The sequence below is a fragment of the Macrotis lagotis genome, chromosome X (genome assembly GCF_037893015.1).
Source record: "Macrotis lagotis isolate mMagLag1 chromosome X, bilby.v1.9.chrom.fasta, whole genome shotgun sequence".
Taxonomy (NCBI): domain Eukaryota; kingdom Metazoa; phylum Chordata; class Mammalia; order Peramelemorphia; family Peramelidae; genus Macrotis; species Macrotis lagotis.
In genome coordinates this window covers 49,206,766-49,228,325 of record NC_133666.1, presented here as the reverse complement: position 1 = coordinate 49,228,325, position 21,560 = coordinate 49,206,766, and the positions used below count along the sequence as shown (strand labels likewise).

Sequence of the window (21,560 nt, the reverse complement as noted above, 5' to 3'; positions counted from 1 at the left end):
GGATGAGATGATCAGAGCTGCACTTTAGAAAGAGAACATTTAACCATGCCCATAGATACCAGCTCAACCACATAGACAACACAGTTGGCATTTTGAGAGGATAGGGTCTAGAATGGAAGAGATCTAAGGTCTGATCCCTTCATTTTATAGATAAGTAAACCAAGGCTCAAAAAAGAGGTAATTTGCCCAAGATCTCCTAAGTAGCAGAACTGAGATTTGAAGCCAGGTCCTCCACCTCCAAGTGTCATTTTGCCCATATGATGCTGCCTCCATGAACCTTCTGAAAATCTATGGTTGCTTCCCCCAACAGTCAAGAGTGGGGAAATGCTGCCAATTTGAAACTGGGATGGGCAGGGGGTGCACAAACTAGTAGTACCATGTCATAGAATTATGGGTTGTTTGAGCTGAAAAAAAGAACTTAAGCTATCAAAAAGTCAAAGATTTAGAGCTGGAAGGACTAGGCCATATTGTCAAAATGCCTCATTATAGAAGAGGTTGTGATTTACCCAAGATTACACTCCTAATAACTGGCAGATGCAGAATTTTAACCTAGTTCTTTTTTGCTTTGTTTAGTATTTTTATTATTTCCCCCAGTTACATGTAAAAACAATGGCTAATGTTTGTTCTTAAAACTTTGAATTCCAAATTCTCTTCTTCCTCCTTCCCCACCCCTTCATTGAGAAGACAAGCAATTTGATATAGGTTTTACAAGTGCAATCATGCAAAACATTTCCCCAATAGTCATGTTGTGAAAGAAAACATAGATTGAAAAAAACCTCAAGAAAAATTAAGTTAAAAAAGTATGCTTCAATCTGTATTCAAACACTATCATTTCTTCTCTGGGGATGGATGACATTTTTCATCATAAGTCCTTCGGAGCTATCTTGGGTCACTGTAATATTGAGATAAGCTAGGTCATTTACAGAGGATCGCCCTATAATATTATTGTTATTTGGTACATAGTACATTTCACTTTGCATCAGTTCATGTAAGTCATCCTAAGTTTTTCTGAGATCATTTTACTCATTTCTCACAGCAGAATAATATTCCATCACAATTACATAGACAAAAAGCCAGTCCTTTGATGGCAAATCTAGCATACTTTCCACTGTACCACACTGCCTCTAGCTTAGCTCAAATTCAACCCACTCCCTCATTTTGCAATAGATTAAAGTGAAGCAGAGAGAAGGGAAATGACCTGCTCAAAGGCACCCAGCTAGTGATAGATGCAGGAGAACTTAGGACCTCTTATTCCTAGTTCAATGATCTCAGGTGAAGACCAATTTGGGCTTACGGGGGACCTCATCTCCATCATCCAGCAGCCATTGAAGGAAGGCAGCTGGGGAGCACACAAAAAAGCCCAGTAGCTAGCCCCACTGTGACAGGAACCCTAGCACTGACCCAGGAGTCTAAAGATGACCAATTGCTCTCCACACTTCCCCCATGATTCATCTCCAGGAACACATGAGAAGCTTCTTCAATCTCCCCAGGACTAACTCTCTCACATCTCTGAGATTCACAGTCAGTTGGAAAAGTGCTAGTTTAGAATGTTAACTCCCAGAAGACACCAAATGTGTCCTGTGCACCAAACTGCTGACTCATTGGACAACCTTCCAAAGATTGAACTTTGGATTCAAATGGATCCTGCCCCAGTCAAAGAAGAGCTTGATGGTTCTTCCCTCTTCAAAGAACAGCTCCCGGGGTCATGGCATCTCAAGATATAGAATCCCTGACTTTGGTCTGCTGCAGAGGCAATCAAAAAGGAAAAAAAGAGATTCTCTGTATGAAAGACTGGATCAACAAAGTTAGGTTCTAATTTTAATCTGAAGCAGTTACCATTTAGGGAGCTGTGTTCAGCAAGTAGGGCATCATTCCTGTTACATGAATGTCTATGTGTATGTATATATATACACATATATATATATATATGTGTGTGTGTGTGTGTACATATATATTGCATTATGCAAATACATATATATGGAGAAAGAGAGAGAGATAGCTTATAGTCCTCCTCCTCAATAGAGAGTCCCCACACTGATAATATTAAAGTTCCTTCATGTACATGCATATGTTTCTAGAGGTAAATTAATATATGCATACCTCAAAGACCAGAATAATGGGCTCCTGGCCAACTACAGTGGATACCACAGAGAGGATACAGTAAGAATATAGTTGCCTTGAATCTTGCAAATCTAAACAAAATGTTAAACTGGAGGGAGGGGAGAAAACTGTCAAGTTAAATAACACAAGGAGTATCCACAATGTAGAACAAAGAGCATTAGAGCCACCCAAAATTTCACAGGAGGCAAAATCCAAGAAAGTGACATTATAATAGAACCCATGGCTTCACATGTCAAAATATAAATGCCCAAGTCTAGATGACAAACAAGGTAAATAAGAGACCCTAATGCAAGGAGGCCAAATTAGCACAAGAGTTTTCTTGAATGGCAGAAAAGGAAAAATAGCAAATGTTGACAGGGATGTGGAAAACATTGGGATACTAATGAGCTGTCGGTGGAGTTGTAAACTGACCCAACCATTCTGGAGAGTCACTTGGAACTATGCCCAAATGGCAAACTAATTGTGTATACCTTTTGACTCAGCAATACCACTACAAGGTATCCCAAAGTGACTAAAAAAGAAAAGGAAAAGGACCTCTGTGTAAAAAATATTTATAGAAGTTCTTTTTGTGGTGGCAGAGTTGGAAATTGAGAGGATGCCCATCAATTGGGGAATGGCTGAACAAGTTGTGATATATGAATGGTCATTAAATGCCATTGTGCTATAAGAAATGATGAGCAGGAAGTTTTCAGAAAAACTTCAGAAGAATTATATGACCTGATGGAAAGTGAAATGAGCAGAACCAGGAGAACATTGTGATACAATAACAGCAATATTATATGATGTGAAAGACTTAACTATTTTCAGCAATGCAATAATTCAAGGCAATTCAGAAGAACTCTTGATGAAAAATGCTATCTACCTCCAGGGAAAGAATTAATGGATTTTGAATGCAGACTACAGCATACTTTTTAAAACTTTTCTATTTTTCCAGGTCAGTTGTTTTTCCAGTGAGATAATTTTACTTTTTTTTTCATTCTTTTAATTTTGTTTAATCAGTGATGTCTCATAGAATCATTAGCCTCTGTTTGTCCAATTCTAACTTTTAAGGAACTATTTTCTTCAATTAGTCTTGTGTACCTCTTTTTCTACTTTTTTTTAGGTTTTTTTTGCAAGGCAATGCGGTTAAGTGGCTTGCCCACGACCACACAGCTAGGTAATTATTAAGTGTCTGAGGCCAGATTTGAACTCAGGTACTCCTGACTCCAGGGCCGGTGCTCTATCCACTGCACCACCTAGCTGCCCCTCTTTTTCTACTTTTTAAAGAGTTTTTTTCCTTCATTGAATTTTGGTACATCTTTTTTCCATTTGGGGCCCTTCCTTGACCAATCTAGTGACTCTTTCTTTTTTTTCAATGATTCTCCTGTATCACTCTCATTTCTCTTCCTAGTTCCTTCCTACCTCTTTTATTTGGTATTAAAAATTCTTTTTGGGCTCTTCCAGTTCTTTTCAGAACAAAAACCAATACACATTTTTTCATTGAGATTTCCCATGTAGGGTTTTTGACACTGTTGTCTTCTTTGGAGTTTGTGTTTTATTCTTCTCTGTCACCATAGTAACTTTCTATGGTTAGATTTTTATGCTGTTATTATTGACTTGCTCTTTTTTCCAATCTATTTCATGAGTGTTGAAGTTGAGCTCTGCTCCTGGGGTGGAGGGGGCACTGTCCCTATCTTCTTGTACTGAGAGCTCCTTGCCCTAGGGTCCCTGGCCACTCACCTACTACTACTAGGGCCACAGAGACCTGACCACTTACCTCCTGCTGCAGCCTTTGTCACTGACCTGAGATGGGGCTCATGGCCTCCTGTTGGCTTGCTCAGATACCTTCTACACTGGACTATACATACTCGCTTTTTACTCAACACAGACTTTTCTTGCTGACCTTCTAAATTGATTTGGGCCGAAAATTTTTTTCAACATCTTTTTGTTGGTTTTGTTGTTCCAGAATTCATTTTGAGGAATTATTTTATTGTTGTTTGGAGATGAATTTTGGAGAGTGTAGTTGAGTTCCTGCCTTAGTCTGTCATCTTGGCTAAAAGGAAATTGGGAAACAAATCAGGGAACTCTAAGCTTCCATATATCTGCTCAAGATTTTCCTCCCAAAAACAGAATATCTAATAACTTGTTAGATTGCTTTAATGATTAATCTTTTAAAAGATACAGAAAACAAAAAGGAGAATTGTTTTTCTGGACCTGATTCTCACCAGCAAGATAGAATTGGTTGCTGGAGTAGAAATATAAAAACTTCATGGGTAGTGAGGAGATCACCATTTACTTTAGAAATTGTGAAAAGAGGAAGCCAAGATGGCAGCATGAAGGCAGCAATTCCTGGAAACTCATTCCTCCCAAAACTCCAAAAGCTGTCAAATTATCACCCTAACCAAAATTTAGAGGGGCAGAACCTACTTAAAGACTGAGTGATACAATTTCCCAGTCCAAGACAACTTAGAAGTTCCACAGGAAAGGTCTGTTTCACTGGGACTGGGGACTAGGGGCTGAAAAGAGCCGCTGCACAGCTGGGCCAGGTGCCTAGATCCCTGGGGTGTCTGGGTCTGTGGCAGAGGGGGATCTTTCCAGACCTCCTAGCCCAGGGATCACTGGGAACAGCTTGAAGGTGTGGTGAGAAAACTCTGCCACACAAGAGTGAGTGCAGAGCAAGTGTAGGCCTCAGAGGAGCCCTGTGGTGAGAACTTGCAGTGGGAATTGGAGAAGCCAGCCTGCACCTCCAGAACACAGTCCACAGACAGTATGGGGGTCAGGGGAGATTGCAGAAGTCTCTCTACTCTCCCTGGGGAAGGACTCAGCTATTTTCCCACACTCAAATCCAAGTTGCAGTTTGGGCTCCCATACCACCAGAGCCAAGCAGGGACCATCCTCACAGCTCCAGGGCAGAGGGAGAGAGAGCCTGTGGTCATCCACATATCAAAGCACAGGCAAGAGAGCCTCTCATAAGACCTTGGAGGAATTAAGGTCCCTGTGGGTTGTCCCAAAAATCTTCCCAAGTCCTGGAAGTGCAGTAAATCAGTCATAGGCTGAAAAAATGAGCAAACAAAAGAAAAAGAAGAATCTGACCATAGAAAATTACTTTGGTCCCATAGAAGATTCAGAAGGTGACAAAATCGAAGCTTCTGTACCCAAAACCTTGAAGAGAAATAGAAAATGGACTCAGGTTATAGATGACCTCAAAAAAGGCTTTGAAATGGAGGTAGAGGAAAAATTGGGAAGAGAAATGAGAGTGATGCAGATAAATCATGGAAACCAAATCAACAGCTTAGTGAAAGAAATACAAAAAATACTGAAGAAAATAATGTGTTAAAAATCAGTTTGGGCCAAAAGGAAAAAGTAACACAAAAGGCAAATGAGGAGAAGAATGACTTAAAAAGCAGAATTGGCCAGCTGGAAAAGGAAATAAAAAAGTTCTCTGAAGAAAATAACTCCTTCAAATGCAGAATGGAACTAAAGGAAGTCAATGACTTTGCAAGAAATCTGGAAGAAATAAAACAATTACCCCAAAAAACAAAAAATTAGAAGAAAATGTGAAATATTAATTGGAAAAACAACCAACATCAAAAATAATTTTTTGTTTGTTTTTTAGATTTTTGCAAGGCAATGGGGTTAAGTGGCTTGCCCAAGGCCACACAGCTAGGTAATTATTAAGTGTCTGAGGCCGGATTTGAACTCAAGTACTCCTGACTCCAGGGCCGGTGCTCTATCCACTGCACCACCCAGGTACCCCAGAAGATATAATTTAAAAATTATTGGGCTACCTGAAAGTCATGACCAGGAAAAAAGCCTAGACTTCATTTTTCAAGAAATAATACAGCAAAGTTGTCCTAAGATCCTAGAAGCAGAGGTAAAATAGAAATTGAGAGAATTCACCAATACCCTCATGAAAGGGATCCCGAAAGAAAAACTTCCAGGAATATTATAGACAAATTCCCAAACTCCCAAGTCAAAGAGAAAATACCAACAGCTTCCAGAAACAAACAATTCAACTACCATAGCTCTATAATCAGGATTACACAGGATCTGGCAGCATCTACATTAAGGGCTCCTAGGGAATAGAATATGATCTTCCAGGAGGCCAAAGATCTTGGTTTACAATCGTGAATCAACTACCCAGCAAAAGCCAACATACTCTTTCAGGGGAAAAGATGGATTTTCAATGAAACAGAGGACTTTCAAACTTTCCTATTGAAACAACCAGAGCTGAACAGAAAGTTTGATCTCCAAGTATAAGACTCTGGTGAACCATAAAGGGAGTGGAAGAGAAGGACTAACAATGAGGAGCTTAATGATGTTGAATTGTTTGTATTCCTGCATGAGAAGATATTGATAACTCATATGAACTTTCTCATTTATAAGAGCTGTTAGAAGGAGCATATATAAGTTTTTATAGGGGGCGGCTAGGTGGCATAGTGGATAGAGCACCGGCCCTGGAGTCAGTAGTACCTGGTTTGAAATCCGGCCTCAGAAACTTATTAATCACCTAGCTGTGTGGCCTTGGGCAAGCCACTTAGCCCCATTTGCCTTGCAAAAGAAACTAAAAAAAAGGAGCATATATAGACAGGACATAGGAAGAAGCAGAATATAATGGTATAATATAGTAAAAAGATGGAGTTAATGTGTGATAAAAGAAAGTACTGGGAGGAAGAAAAAGGAGAGGAAGAAGGGGCTAAGATATTTCACATAAGAGGCAAGAAAAAGCTTTTTCAATGGGGTGGAACAGGGGAAAGCAATGGGGAATGAGTAAGCCTTCATTCTCATCAGAAATAACTTGGAGAGGAAATAACATACACATTTAATAGAGTATAGAAATCTGTTTCACCCTAGGGAAAAATGAAAGGAAAGGGATGGGATAAGGGGGAACCGGGGTGGGGATTAGGAGATAGAAGAGAGGGAAGATCATGGAAGAGGATACTCAGATACAACACACTTTTGAACAAAGACAGGGTGAAAGGAAAGAGAGAATAGAATGAGAGTGAAAAGGAATAAAGTGGAGGGAAATGCAGCTAGTAATAGCAACTGTGGGAAAAATATTGAAGCAACTTCTTTGGTGGACAAGAAGGCAACTCATCCCTGAAACAGAGCCATTGGAATCTGAACACAGACTGAAGTATTATTAAGGTTTCTCATCCTTTGGGAGGACAGGTGTTTATGTTTACTCTCACAAGAAGATTATTGTAATAATATAAAATAAATAAACAAACAAAAAATATTGTGAAAAGAACTTGTGAAAGCCAAGTGTAGTCTGACAAGACACACCTCCTCATTTTGTGAAGAGTAGATGCCAAAGGATTTAGAAAGAGGATCAGTAAGATCTCATAAGCAAAAACTATAGGGGAAGTCAGTCTAAAAAGGATGATGAGATTCTGAAGCCTCAAAGACAATCAATTCTTGTGAGGAAGAAAGGGGGGATCTAAAAGGATTGATGTGGTTGTAGGGAAGGTGAGACTTTTAAAAGATACATATTTCAGAAGATGAAGCAAAGACAGGTAAGGAAAGATGAAATCAAAAGGGATGGCGTAGTCCTTTGAGAATAATGTCACAAGAAAGCAAGTCTCCTCAAGTAAGAGGTTAAGTTTAGCATGTATAAGTGAAGGGTTAAGAAGGGGACATGAGGGGCAGCTAGGTGGTGCAGTGGATAGAGTTCCGGCCCTGGAGTCAGGAGGACCTGAGTTCAAATCTTGCCTTAGACACTAATAATTACGCAGTTGTGTGGCCTTGGGCAAGCCACTTAGCCCCATTGCCTTGTAAAAAACTAAAAGGGGGGGGGGTAACATGATCAATCAGCTAGTATTTTTTAAGCATCTACTATGTGCAAGCACTATGTTAGGTGCTAGAGACACTAAGCAAGGTCAGATTGCCCCTAATCTCATATTGCTTCTATTTCACAGGTGAAGCAATATAAAAAGATGGGGGGGGAAGACAATCAGTTTGCCACTGGGAGGAACCAGGAAAGGTGCCATGGAGGAGGCTGTCCTTGAACTGACCTCTTAAATAGGCTGGAGATTCTAAGAGGTTGGGGTAAAGAAGCAGGGCATTCCAGAGATGGAGCATAAAGCCTGTCTGACTTCATTTGACAGGTGCTGCTGAGGGATTCAATTTGTTTTACTTGGCCCTAAGAGGCAGAACTAGGAAGGATATTGGGCAAGTTGCAGAGAGGCAACTGATAAAGAATGATAAACTAGGAAGTTTGAGAAGTGAAAGGCCCTCAGAATTCATACCGTCTAACCCACCTGAGAAGCGACTGGGAGGGATAGGACTTGCCCAGGGTAGCACAGTCCAGTCAAGATTCAAAACCAAGTCTGCAGACCCTAAATCCAGGACCCCATTCATTCATTCAACACGCCCCTACTACTGGCAACACAAAGGCAGAAAGAAAACTATCCCTGACCTCAATAAACTTATTTATTGGTAGGATAACATCTATTGGCAGGAAACCTCTGTAATTAAATATAAAGTACACACATACTCTCTGTGTCTCTTTCTGCCTCTCTCTGCCTTGCTCTGTTTCAGTCTCTCTGTTTCTGTCTCTGTCTCTCTGTCCCTCTGTCTCTGTCTCTGTCTCTCTATCACACACACACACACACACACACACACACACACACACACACACACACACACAATCCTGTGTATACAAATAGATATAGCCAGAGTACATATTCCTTCTGCTACAGTATACTGAATCCAAACCAGGATGGTAGTTTTGCAAATATCACCCCCACCAAAGGAGCTCTGCAGTGGAAGTCTCTATCCACAAGTGTCAGAAAAGAAAAGGGGGTGGGGGGAAGTGAGCCGATTAACCTTCCTGAGAATCAAGTTTCCCATCGTGCCAATTACATTAGCAGAGACTGGTAGGATCCACTTTTCCCCGCCTACAGATAATCCAGCTCCCCCCCACCCCCAGCCCTAGTCATAAAAATCCTCCCTGCTTCCCACAGTCCCCACAGCTGCATGCTTTTCTGGGGAGTTCAGAGGAAGAGGCCCAGCCCCCCCTTTGCCCTCCAACCCACTCCCACACAACCTGCAAGCCTGTAACTGCTATTCTTACTGGCCCCATCCTCTCTGGCTCCCTCCCTTCTGCCCTCCTTAAAGCCAGAAGGGGTGGGGGCAAAACGGGGGGCGGCTAATGTGAAAGAGGAAGGAGAGGATGAATATTGACTAGCCAGCGGGCCCTGCCCTCTCCCCACCAGGTCCTCCTCACCAGAGCAGCGACCTATCTGGCTGCAGAAGCTGCCTTAGAGGGCAGGCACCATGTGAATGGTGGGTAGCCCACAAGCCAGGCCAGACAGGGCAGGACACAGCTGCCAGCAGCCAGCCCAGCTTAGCCCAGTGCCAGCCAGCTCCAATTGCCGAGACCCTTTGGGACCCTTTGTCAAGGATTCCCAGCAGGGGCAGCCTCCAGCCCTCCTAAGGTAAGTAGATTCCTTCATGGGCAGGTGTTTATTAGAAAAAGGCTGTTTGTACTTGTCTCTCTCACTCCCCAGGAACCTTGGAGGGAAGAAGAGAAGGTGGCTCCCCTTTGGGTTTTCAAGCTGGGCTGCTGTGGGAATGCTTTTCTTCCTCTTTCCTTTGGCTGAGAATAGGGAGCCTGGTGTTCCCCCTTAGCTAGGAGGGGTGATGCTGGGGAGCTGAGCGGGAGACACCTGCCCCTTCCCAACAGCCCCAGAACTTCCCAGGTGCAGCCAAGCTAGCAAAGAACCACCTTCTGGCAATACATGAGGAGCTTCCCTCTTGAACTCTTTTTGTTTTGTTTCATTTAACTGCAGTTTCCTTTCTAGAGACAAAATAGAAAGAGACTGGAAATTCAGAGACCTGCCTTTTGCTAACCCCTCCCCTCTCTGGCCTCAGTTTTCCCCCTCTGTAAAATGAGGGGTTTGATGCCCCCTCAGCTCCCTCTCTGAGAATCCCTGGCTTCCTTCGACTCAGACTAAACCCCACCTTCTCCAGGAGGCCCTTTCCTCTACAGGTTTCTAGGATGGATCTGGTTGTTTCTATGTCATCTTCACCATTAGAACAAAAGGTCTTTGAGGAAAGGAACTGTGTCTTCTGCCTTTCTTTCTATCTCTAGCACTTAGCACAGCACTCAGCTCCTAGTAGATGCTTAATAAATATTTATTGACTGAGTAGCACAAATACTCTCAGCATCATCCCCATTTTTAGATAGGGAGACTTAAGCTTAGCTAGATGGTAGGATTTACCCTTGATTTTCCCCCAATGGGTAAGTGGCACAGCCCAGAGGAAAGCCCATCTTCTTCTGCCACTAAGTTTAGGACCTTTCAGGTTTCCTATAGCCTATGCTTGAAGGTCTCACGTAGGTCTTTCATTGCATGCTTCAAGGACCCATCTCATTTCCACTTTAATTCTTCACACTTGATTTTTCGATCTTCCCCATCTCTGTCATTTTCTAGCTCTTTACCTTGTGTTTGTAAAGGGCCTCAGCCAAAGCATAGCAGTTGGACACACTGAATAGCTTCCTAAGCCACGCATCCAATTCAACAGCAAAGATTTCCTGAGGTTTTACTCTGTAGGACCCTGGAGCCACACAGTTTGCTGGATCTAACATCCAGTTAGTTGGGAGGGCGATCCTCCTACTTTGTGGCAGCAGAGGAAATGAAAAGGGTAAGGATGAAGAAGGCGGCCGTATGTTGCTGTTGTGCATTCCAGTTTGCCAAGTGGTAGGCGGTACAAGTGTGCCCGTTTTCCTGATGAGACAGCTGAAACTTAAAGAGTTTAAGTGACTTGCCTTTAGTAACACTGATAGTCTATATATTATCTATGTAGTCTAGAGTCATCTTACAGACTTAAGACCAGATTTTCTAATTCTAAGTCCAATGAGCAACAAATGGTTTTGAGAAGCAAGTGAATGGTGTGACAGGGTCTCTCTGTGGTTGGTTTGATTTGTTAGTTCTACCTTCGGAGCCTCAGACTAGGCCTTGGAAACTGGAGAGAAGCGGTAGAGAGAACATTAGGCAGGTGTTATATGTTATATGAATGCCACATGTGAGCTAAACCTGGCCTTGGGATCACATTTGGTTTTAAATAATTTTGAGATGTTTGCAAGAATGAATTACCAAGCATTCCTAACTCATTTCCACATAAATGACTATTCATGACAAATGCAAAACTATTATATATTATATATGGGTTTGCAAGTAGTCTTAGATAAATGAGAAGTATTTTATCTGCATGGCTGGCCAGCTATTGTACTCAAATCAACAAACAATTCAAGAGAGTTCATCTCTGTGAGGTGACAAAGACCAAAAAAAAAAAAGAAAGAAAGAAAGAAATCAAACCAATCCCTGTCCTCAAGGTGCTGATATTCTATGGGGGCCATGTCATATGGTATCTATCATTCAACATGCATTTATGAATACTTATGAATATTAAGTTCTTGGAACTTTGCACCTACTCAGATAAGGAAATAGTCATTTAAGGAGAGATGAGTAATAGCAATTGGAGGAACCTCAGGAAGCCTCGTACGGAAAGAATCTAAGAATCGTCTGAGGTAGATGTGAGAGGGCCTCCTAAGAGGCAAAAGAGGGTAAGTCATTGAGAGATGGAATGTTCAGTTTGCTTGGATCAGAAAGTACAAAAGAGGTACAATAGGAATCATACCAGACCATTAGGTGGGAGATTGATTAGATGGGAGATTTAGGGAAAACTTGAAACACTGGTCAGAGAAGTTAGTATTTTATCTTAGAGGTAAGGAGACACTGGGCATAATGGAACAATCACTGACTTTTAAGACAGAGGACCTGGATTCATATCCTGGCTACATCACCTACTATGTTCATGTTCATGGATAGGACACTTCATCTCTCCAGGCTTTGATTTCCTTATCTGTCAAATGAGGGGCTTGGATTACATGACTTTCTAAGGCCCCTTCTGGCTCTCAATCTATGATCTAAGATCCCTTTACTGGCTCCCATGCCACTATGGTTTGCATAACCACACTCTTAAGCTTTATTTCAGTTCTAATATGATAAGACTAGAAATACAGACCAGGAACAGGAAGACTGGTCAATTCAGTGAAGGCAATAAACATAGAAAGCAAGCATTAGAAAGAGCCCAGAAGTCATCGAATCTCCCTTCTTGCACAGAAGAGGAAATGGACCTGAGACATCTGCAACAGCATCCCCCCTCTCTCAGAAAGTTTGGGGGATATTGGAAACATACAATCATAATGAAAAGAATTCATTGGACATCTGGCCAGTGAACTTCTGGGCTGGTTTTGTTTTGTTTTTATTCTGTATACTCTTCAATGGCATTCCCATTGCTGATATTCAAGGGAGACAACATTGTACATGGCCTCTGCTCTCACAGAAAGATAACTATAATATACATATAATAGCCCATAGTCAATGTGCAAGAGAGAGTGAAGGACATGCTATATAAAATAAGAGGGGAGGAGGTTGCTACTGACTGAAGCATGGAAGGACACATGGAAGAGGAGCTATCTGAGTTGGTCTTTATTTTGTTTTGGTTTTTTTGGGGGGGGGTTATTTGAGGTTTTTGCAAGGTAATGGGGTTACGTGGCTTGCCCAAGGCCACACAGCTACGTAATTTTTAAGTGTCTGCAGCTGGATTTGAACTCAGGGACTCCTGACTCTAGGGCTGGTGCTCTATCCGCTGCGCCACCTAGCCCCCCCCCCGAGTTGGGCTAGCTAGGAATTCTTTTTTTGGGGGGGGGGTTGCTAGGCAATGGTGACTTGCTTCCCATCCAGGACCATCTCCAGTCATCCTGATTCCTATCTAGTCACTAGACCCAGAGGGTTTTGGAGGAGAAAGTGAGGCTGAGGACTTAGCACAGTTCCTCCTCACTCCCATCCGATTCATGTGTTTGTCATGGCATCACCTCCCTGATGTCACAGTCTTCTTGGAGATTGAAGGGCAAACATCATCAAGAACTTTAAGCAAGTCAATTCTCAAGATCCCTTCCAACTCTAAATGCATGTTTCTATGCGTTCAAGTCTGGCCTTAATAGCTTCCTAGCTATGTGACTCTGAGCAAGTCACTTAACTCCTATGAGCCTCAATTTCCCCATCCATAAAGTGGGGATAATAACAGAATTGACCTTCCAGGGTTGTTGTAGGGATCAAATGAGACCACATATATGATGAAGCATTTTGATAGCCTCTAAGTATGATATCAAGTGAGTTAGTGTTATTATAATCATTACTGATGACTTAGAGAGTAACTTGCCCAAGGTCATCTAGCTATTTAAATGGCAGGACTGTGATTGGAATCTAGGTCTTCCCATTCCAATCCCAAAGATTCTTCTTTTTACCTCCTCATTGCCTTGAAAACAAACCTTTCCTTAAAGATCTGTGTTACTGTGTTTCTTAGAAATAAGTCACGTTTAGAGGCAAACTTGAAAGTCCCCCAGGGTCACAGTCCTGGCCCTCCAATCTACCCACATAGTTCAGCTGTCTAGTTCCTTCTTCCCTTTCTGCTCAAACCTACCCTCAGAGGAGACCTAACAAGCCCAGTGGATGTGAGACAGCTGTTCCCCTTGTCTGGAGACATCGGAATTCTAATCTTGATACCATACCAGGAAAGAGAGGAAATGCTTTTTGGCCAGGTTAAGGGATTTCAAGCATCAACACACCAGTGGGGGAGTAATTGGGCAGCAAAGGGACCTCCTAGGACTTCTCAGACACTACCTGCTCTTAAGTAAGACTAGCATTGGTCATGAAATCACTGGCCTTCTTTGTATGACATTTTAATTTGTATTGATGCCTTTTATTTTTTATGTCACATATATTTCCTGTTCTTCCCAGATTTCTCCCTGATAACAGAGAAAACCAGTTAAGCAAAACCACTGCTCACAGTAACTGTGTCTACCAGTGTGTACATTGTGCCTCTTCCAAGAAGTGTAGGCCATGTTTCATCATGCAGTCTCCACACTATAAGACAGGGGAGATGACTTAGGCAGGATGTCTTTGTGTTGAGATGACACATTGTCACCCCAGGTTCTGGCCTGTTCAGGGAAAGAATGAGAATCAGACCTAGAGAATTCCCACCTCTCACAGTTCTACCTCTTCTCAGTAGGGACTTTGATTCTCTCCAGATGTCATGTATATTAGAACTGGGGATATGAAGAGGCCAAGTGGTAGCTCTTATGTTTCTCTAAGATTAACTTTATGGAGTTCTCGGCTTGTTTTTCAAAAATTCACAATTTCACCATGGAAGGGACCTCAAAGGGCATCAAGAGTAACCCATGCCTAAGAAGGAATCCTCTTTATAGCATCACTCACAGTATTCATTCAGATTCTGTTGAAAGACCTCCAATGATGAGGAACTCACTAGGTGCTAAAGCAGCCCATCCCATTTTTGATTATTTGGAAATGTTCCCCACCACAGAACTGAAATCTGAATTTTTTGCCACTTCTACTCATTGATCCTAGCTCAAAAACCTCATAAATGAGTTGGCTCAGTTGGTAGAGCACCAGGTCTAGAGTCAGGAATATCTGAATTCTGATTCGATCTCAAATACTTGCTAGTTATGTGACCCTGAGCAAATCACCTAATCCCTATTTGCCTCAGTCCCTCATCTGTAAAATGGGGCCCTGATGGAGAAGGAAATAGCAAATTACTCCAGAATCTGTGCCAAGAAAATCCCATCGACAATGTCCACAGGATCATTTAGAATTAGACGTGACCGAATGACAAAATAGCAACACTCCTCCTTCCACTTTAAAGCCTTTCATATATTTGAAGACAGCTGCTGTGCCTACCCTAAATATTGTCTTTTCCAGACTAAACATTCTTGGACTTGTGACTCATGTGGCATGGTTTCAAGTCCCATCAAGGTGGCTACCCTTGGACATACTCCAATGAGACAGTGTGCTGAGAGGATGCTTCCTTTCTCTAAATTTGTAATGCTTCTGGCTCCAGAGTCACTAGAGAAAAGTGGGTTGTATCACAGAGTTATCCAATATGAATTTTTAAAAAGGGCTTCATTACATAGCCAAGGAAATTCTGCTTCAAAGAGAGGAAAAGAACTCGCCCCAGGCATGTAATACCTAGCTCGTCTTGAGCTCCTAGTCCTTAGGCCTTCTCATTCCCCTCAGCTCCAGGCAGGATTGCTTGACTCCAAATAAGTCTGACTTTCCACCTCTCCTTTCTTTCAAAGACCATCTTCTTGCTCCTTGCCCTTTTCACTCAAAATTATTAAATGAGCTGTCCTAGGGGCAGCTAGGTGGCGTGGTGGATAGAACACCAGCCCTGGAGTCAGGAGGACCTGAGTTCAAATCCGGCCTCAGACACTTAATAATTACCCAGCTGTGTGGCCTTGGGCAAGCCACTTAACCCCATTGCCTTGCAAAAAAAAATCTAAAAAAAATGAACTGTCCTAAATCCATCTCCTAGAGACAACAAGGCCTTCTGTAGCAGAAGATTTGAATTCACATACCAACTCTGCCACACACTAATCATATGACCTTGGACAAGTCTCTTAACTTTTCAGTCTCACTTTCCCCATCTGTAAAATGACGGGACTGGAGTAGATGACCAATGATGCAGGCTAGTTAAATAAGTTCAGTTTATTCAGAAAAAGAGAGGAGAAAGGGAGATACAGTTAGAGACTGCTAAATATCTACGGGTACAGTCTATGACTAAAAGAATTCTGACCACTCCCTCTTATTTTATTAACCTTATTTGACATACTCCAGTTTGGGGCTGTTGGTAAGAGTTGCCTATGTTTACTTCACTATAAAATCCGACAGCCTCTAAGGTCTATGGGCCATATGAGTAATCAAGTTACTGTTATTCTCTAGAGATGACATTCAGAAAGTAATGGTATGCATCACCTCATTTCCGCAAGCCAGACAAAGAAGGGGACCCAAGAGATGCAGTGAGGTAGACCACAGAGATACCCATGTCATCTTACCTCCTCCCTATGGTTTGCACATCACTATAATGAGCCCAGGTAGGCAGGACATCTTAGTAGTATAAGACTTTGTCTCTGTTCATTGCAATTTTATGCTTGCCCAGAACAAGCTCCCCACCTACTCTAAATCTCTGATCTCGCCTTCTGATAGCAGACTGGTGAAGATGTGTTGGCCTTCAGCACCTTTCTATCTCTTGCTCTATCTAGCCTAATTACGCCATCATTCTCTCTACAGTTTCCTCATCTGTAAAACAGGACAATCATCAGATAATCAGTCTTGCAGAGTTATTGGGCTTCATCCATGTCATGCCCCATGTGAAGATAAGTGGGTATTTTTAAAGTGCTCCCAAAAGACTGTCTTTACTGTTTGTTTTCCCAGGAATTCAGGAAGAAGGGAAAGAACAGCATAATAGAATTGCCGCTTGCTAGTATTTCTAAATCAAAGGAAAATTGGCAAAATGGTGTACAGAAATTATTTCAATTGATCCTCACAATAATCCTATGAAGTCAATGATGTTATTATCCCCATTTTCAAATAAGAAAACTGAGGCTCAAAGAGGTTAAGTGTTTTGCCTGGGATCACACAGCAAGTAAGTGTCTGAGATGGAATTTAAACTCACACCTTCCTAACTCTAATACTCTTCTTTCCTTCCTTTTTTTTCCCAGAAAAGGAAATAATGAAGTAAGATTATCCTCTCTGAGAGCTCTGAAGTATGTACTTGTCTCTTTTTTTTGCAAGGCAGTGGGGTTAAGTGGCTTGCCTAAGGTCACACAGCTGGGTAATTATTAAGTGTCTGAGGCCGGATTTGAACTCAGGTACTCCTGACTCCAGGGCCAGTGCTCTATTCACTGCACCACCGAGCCACCCCTGTAATATGTCTTTTTAAGGTTTTTTCAGATCCATTTCATTTGACTCTGATGTTTTAGAGGGAGAAGAGACCTTAGAGGCCATCTAATACAGTCTAGCCTCACCCCTCTTACAGCAGAGGAAATTGATTGATGACAGAGCAGTTAAGTGACTTGCTCAAGCTCATCCAGCACGTCCTTTGACTCCAGATCTAGCACTCTATCCAGTCTGTTTAACACACCTGAAGGCAAGGTCTGCCCTGGGCAAGTTCCAGACTCAAACATTTCAAAGGTAGGTGCCCTCTGATGGGGATCCATCATGGAACTTCAAAGCTCTCTTCTCATGCAAAGTTCCCAAGAGGTCAGCACAAAGGTCAGTTCCCCCGGCATATTCAGAATGGGGAATTTAGGATTGGATCACTGTCCAGGGTGGTGGAAGCTTTATGATGCCAGTGACTGTGTGGGAGAAGGAGGGATGTCCTTGACCAATCAGTTAAATAAATATTGGAGGACTCGCTGGCTTCATGCTCTAGGGATAGGGGCTAGACCTGTGATTTCACTCCTTGATCAAAAAACTCCAGCTACCAACGCCAGCTAGCCTCTTCTCAGCAACTTAGTCTTAGAAATTTGCTTAAAGCAATGTGAGTTTTAATGACTTGTCCAAGGTCATCTAACTACCATATGGTCACAGGCTAAACTGGGCCCCAGTGATCTGGGCTATCAGGGCATCTCTTCATCCACCATGCCTCTAAGCTTACCCCTGGTAAAAATCAGGGTCCCACAATTAAACTGCCACCTTCCAGAGAAGAAGTGAGAAATACCATTCAGTTTGTTAAGCATTTATTTAGTATGACAGTCACTGGGGATATAAAGACAAAAAATAAGCAGTCCTTGCCTCCAAGGAGCTGATATTCTTCTACTCTATAGCCAGGGTAAACAGAAAAAAAATAAATAAATAAATAAATTGAGGAGAGGGGAAAGAAGTCAAAACTAGTGGAAGAAAACAAAGCTTCTCACAGGAGGTGAGTCTGGAAGGTAGCTAAAATCTATACCGTAGCTTGGCCAAGGCCATGGAGGTGGGGCATATAGAAGGAATAACAAGACTCTTTGGCTGGCACATAAAATGTTCAGAGTAATGGGAGGAAAGGACAGGCTTCGATAAGCTCCAGCCAGGTTCTGAAGGTCAGTCCATTTGGTTTTTTTCTTTCCAGCAGATCTCCCACACTCTTCTCCTTGGCTTGAGCCTAACTTCTCCATATCTGTCTATAACAGCCTAGCATCCACATGGGAGCAATTCACTGCAAGCCAGTTTTTAGAAACCAAGGTGACATAATAGTTTTAGAAACCCAGGACTTGTTATTTGTAGATGGGAAACTAAAGGTCATTGAGGTTATATCACTTACATAAGATCATTTTGATTTCAAATAGAATAGAACTTTAACCAAAGATCTATAGAAATCAATAAATTACTTGAGTCAACCATTAATTTTGACAGCTTTTCACTTGGTGATATCAATGATCATGACTCTATGCTTTTATTGATAGTAAGCTGATTCAGAACACCTAACTTTGACAAGATGAAACTGGATTAAGCCTAGGCATATTTTGACTTGCCAAGATCATATTGGTATTACATCTCAGATGAAATTTAAAACCAGGTTCTCTGACTTCAGCACCAGTGATCTTCCTAGTTCTTTTTAGGTTTTTTGCAAGGCAAATGGGGTTAAGTAGCTTGCCCAAGGCCACACAGCTAGGTAATTATTAAGTGTCTGAGGTCGGATTTGAACTCAGGTACTCCTGACTCCAGGGTCGGTGCTCTATCCACTGCACCACCTAGCTGCCCCAATACAGTTACTTTCAATAGCAACCTTGAATCATAGAATAACATTTAAGGGATTGGTCTTCTGAGTACTAATCAGAAGTTATATTCAGATTATTCTGTGTAACTTAAGGAAACAATGCAATCAATATCATGTAAACAATGCAAATTAATGTAAGATTTATACTATAAAGAGGTTTTTCATTAGAAGTGTTGAATTTTACTTTTTATATTTGTTCTAAAAATAAATCTGAATTCCAACATGGTTAAAAAAAAAAAGAAAGAAAGAAAGAAAGAAACCCAGGACTTGGGTTGCAATCTCCATGTCATCTTAAGTCACTTCCCTCTCTTGGCTTATTTCCTCCTCTGTCGAAAATGAGGGCATTGACCCAGAAAGGATCTTTTTCAGCTTTAAATTCTCTGCTCCCGGGGCGGCTAGGTGACACAGTGGATAGAGCACCGGCCCTGGAGTCAGAAGTACCTGAGTTCAAATCTGATCTCAGACACTTAATAATTACCTAGCTGTGTGGCCTTGGCCAAGCCACTTAACCCCATTTGCCTTCCAAAAAAAAAAAAAAAAAAACCTAAATAAATAAATTAAAAAATAAATAAATTCTCTGCTGCCACTTGTATGAGGGAAGTATGGGCTACTGATCATTTGCCATTAAATAATCAGTTCAGTTTCACTCCTGAGGCCATTTAATGTTTTGTACATCTTAAAATTCTGTGAATATTTTTCGCTATTTCAGCTTTAGTGTCTCAGGCTCTCCCAAGTGATTCCTAGAATTAACACTTCAGAACATCTTGAAAGGAAGGCAAGAAACATTTAGTCCAACCTCCCTCCCCCATTTTACAGATGAGGATACTGAGGCTTAGAGAAATTATCTGACTTACCCAGGATGACAGTGGTCATTAGTCATAGTTCCAGGATGCAAAGCAAAGTGCTTTTTATTTGCTCCCTACTGTAGAAATGAAGGGGAAAAAATTGTTATTTGCTTTCTGTGAGATACTATGCTAAATACTGGAGATATTGATATAAGAAAAAGACAGACATCCCCTATCTACAAAGAACTTACTTTCTAATAAGGAAAAACAACACAGAGAGAATGATAACCAGGGAGGGCAAACAAATGAAGACATGAATTGACTACATGGGACTAAATCTAGAACTGAAGCATAATTTAGTGTCTAGGACCAGTCAGTAGATGTATCAGACTACATGGGCTAATTGGAGTGACCAATCAACTGAGTTGGAGCCCTGGGGGAGGAGCTCCAGAATGAGTAGATTAATTTTCCTAGGGACTACAGCATAGATACGGGAAGATCTGCATATGGAGATGCATGGCTCGTGTCTGGTGTGGAGGGTAGTGATCTGGGTTGTGAAGAGCAGATCATCATCAGGGAAGGGAAGTAGTAAGATGGCCTAGGTGGGCAGTTGATCAAATGGAATGTGAAGCTCTACCACCAAACTATGGTCTTGTCTCAGATCCAGAATCAGTCATAAGCTTCCCCCAGGGTCTGCTCTCAGACAGCCATATCTTGGGTATATGGGTTTTGTACAGGCCTCTGACGCTTTTCCAGCCCCAGGAGTTTGCAGCTACCTTTGTCCTTGCCATGGTCTCTCCAACTCCATGATCTCTTCCTTTCTAAATCCAGAACTCTGACTCCTTTGCTTTCTTCTTCCTGGAGATAATTCTCCAGTAGCTTCTAAATATTCAAGATACCTAATCCTTTCCAGAACTCATCTCCTTAGTCTTTTTTTCCAATTTATTTTAAACTCTTTTCAGAATTCTGCCTAATTCTTTCTTCCTATAGATGGCAATCAATCACAAAGCATTAACTTAAGAACTTCATGTGGCTGGAGATTCAAAGAAAGATCAAAAAACTGTCTAGGAGCTCCCATTCTAGTGGAGGACCCAACATACTAAAAGCTAAGACCATGCAAAACCTTGACACTGCAAATGGGAGATCATTTCCAGGGGCAGACACCAGCAGTTGGGGGGGGGGGGGGGTAAGAAAGGACCTGGAAAAGGATTCTTTTAAAAAGTAGGATTTCAGCTGAATCTGGAAGGAAGCCAAAAGGCAGAAGGAACAAGGAGGAGGATAGCATTCTGGACTTGGCAGACAACCAGATAAATTGATAGCTCCCAGGCTCTTTAAATTTCAGTTAAATGAATGGATAAAGTCATTTATCCCTTAAAAAAGACTTCTTACCCTTTGGGGCTTATAGACCCTTTGTGCAGGCTGGTAAAGCTTGCTGAGCAGATATATCCCAGCAACTCTATAGACAGGAAGACATCATCTAGCAGCCAGTCCAATAACTGTAATGATGGGCGGCTAGGTGGTGCAGTAGATAGTGCACCGACCCCGGAGTCAGGAGGACCTGAATTCAAATCTGGCCTCAGACACTTAATAATTGCCTAGCTGTGTGACCTTGGGCAAGTCACTCTTAACCCCATTGCCTTAAATAAATAAAATTTAAAAAAATAACTAACGATTTCAAAGTAGTGGTGAACATAAACTCTTTTGAGATATCTACAATTATAATGAGATATGAAAATATCTGTGATTTCTTTTAGTGAATTTCAGGAAGTCTATGAATTCAGACAGAAAGAAAATTGTTTATTTTCCCTAACATTGCTAATTCTACTGTGGTCTGTTGCCTAGATTTCATCGTTGAAAGAAATGCTAAATTTCAGTTAGTGGAAATAAAGATTGCTTTTCCTAACCAAGTTCATGGATTCCCTGAAATCCCCACCTGACGAATCTCCGCTTTGTGCCATTCTCTTGCTGCACTGACTCCTACCCCTCTTCCCCTCTTCTCCACATTCAAGTCATTTTCTTACTTAGTCAAAACTTAGAGCTTACAGAGCATTT

General features: G+C 41.7%; 1 protein-coding gene across 1 annotated transcript in view; it reads left to right on the top strand.

Annotated features, from left to right (window-relative positions):
• The first annotated feature begins 9,094 nt into the window (after positions 1 to 9,094).
• CYSLTR1 (cysteinyl leukotriene receptor 1) overlaps positions 9,095 to 21,560 on the top strand; it is a 37,310-nt gene continuing 24,844 nt past the window's right edge. Inside the window, exon 1 of the mRNA XM_074200461.1 lies at positions 9,095 to 9,539. The gene's annotated coding sequence lies outside the window, so the exon portion shown is untranslated. The remainder of the gene's footprint in view (positions 9,540 to 21,560) is intronic.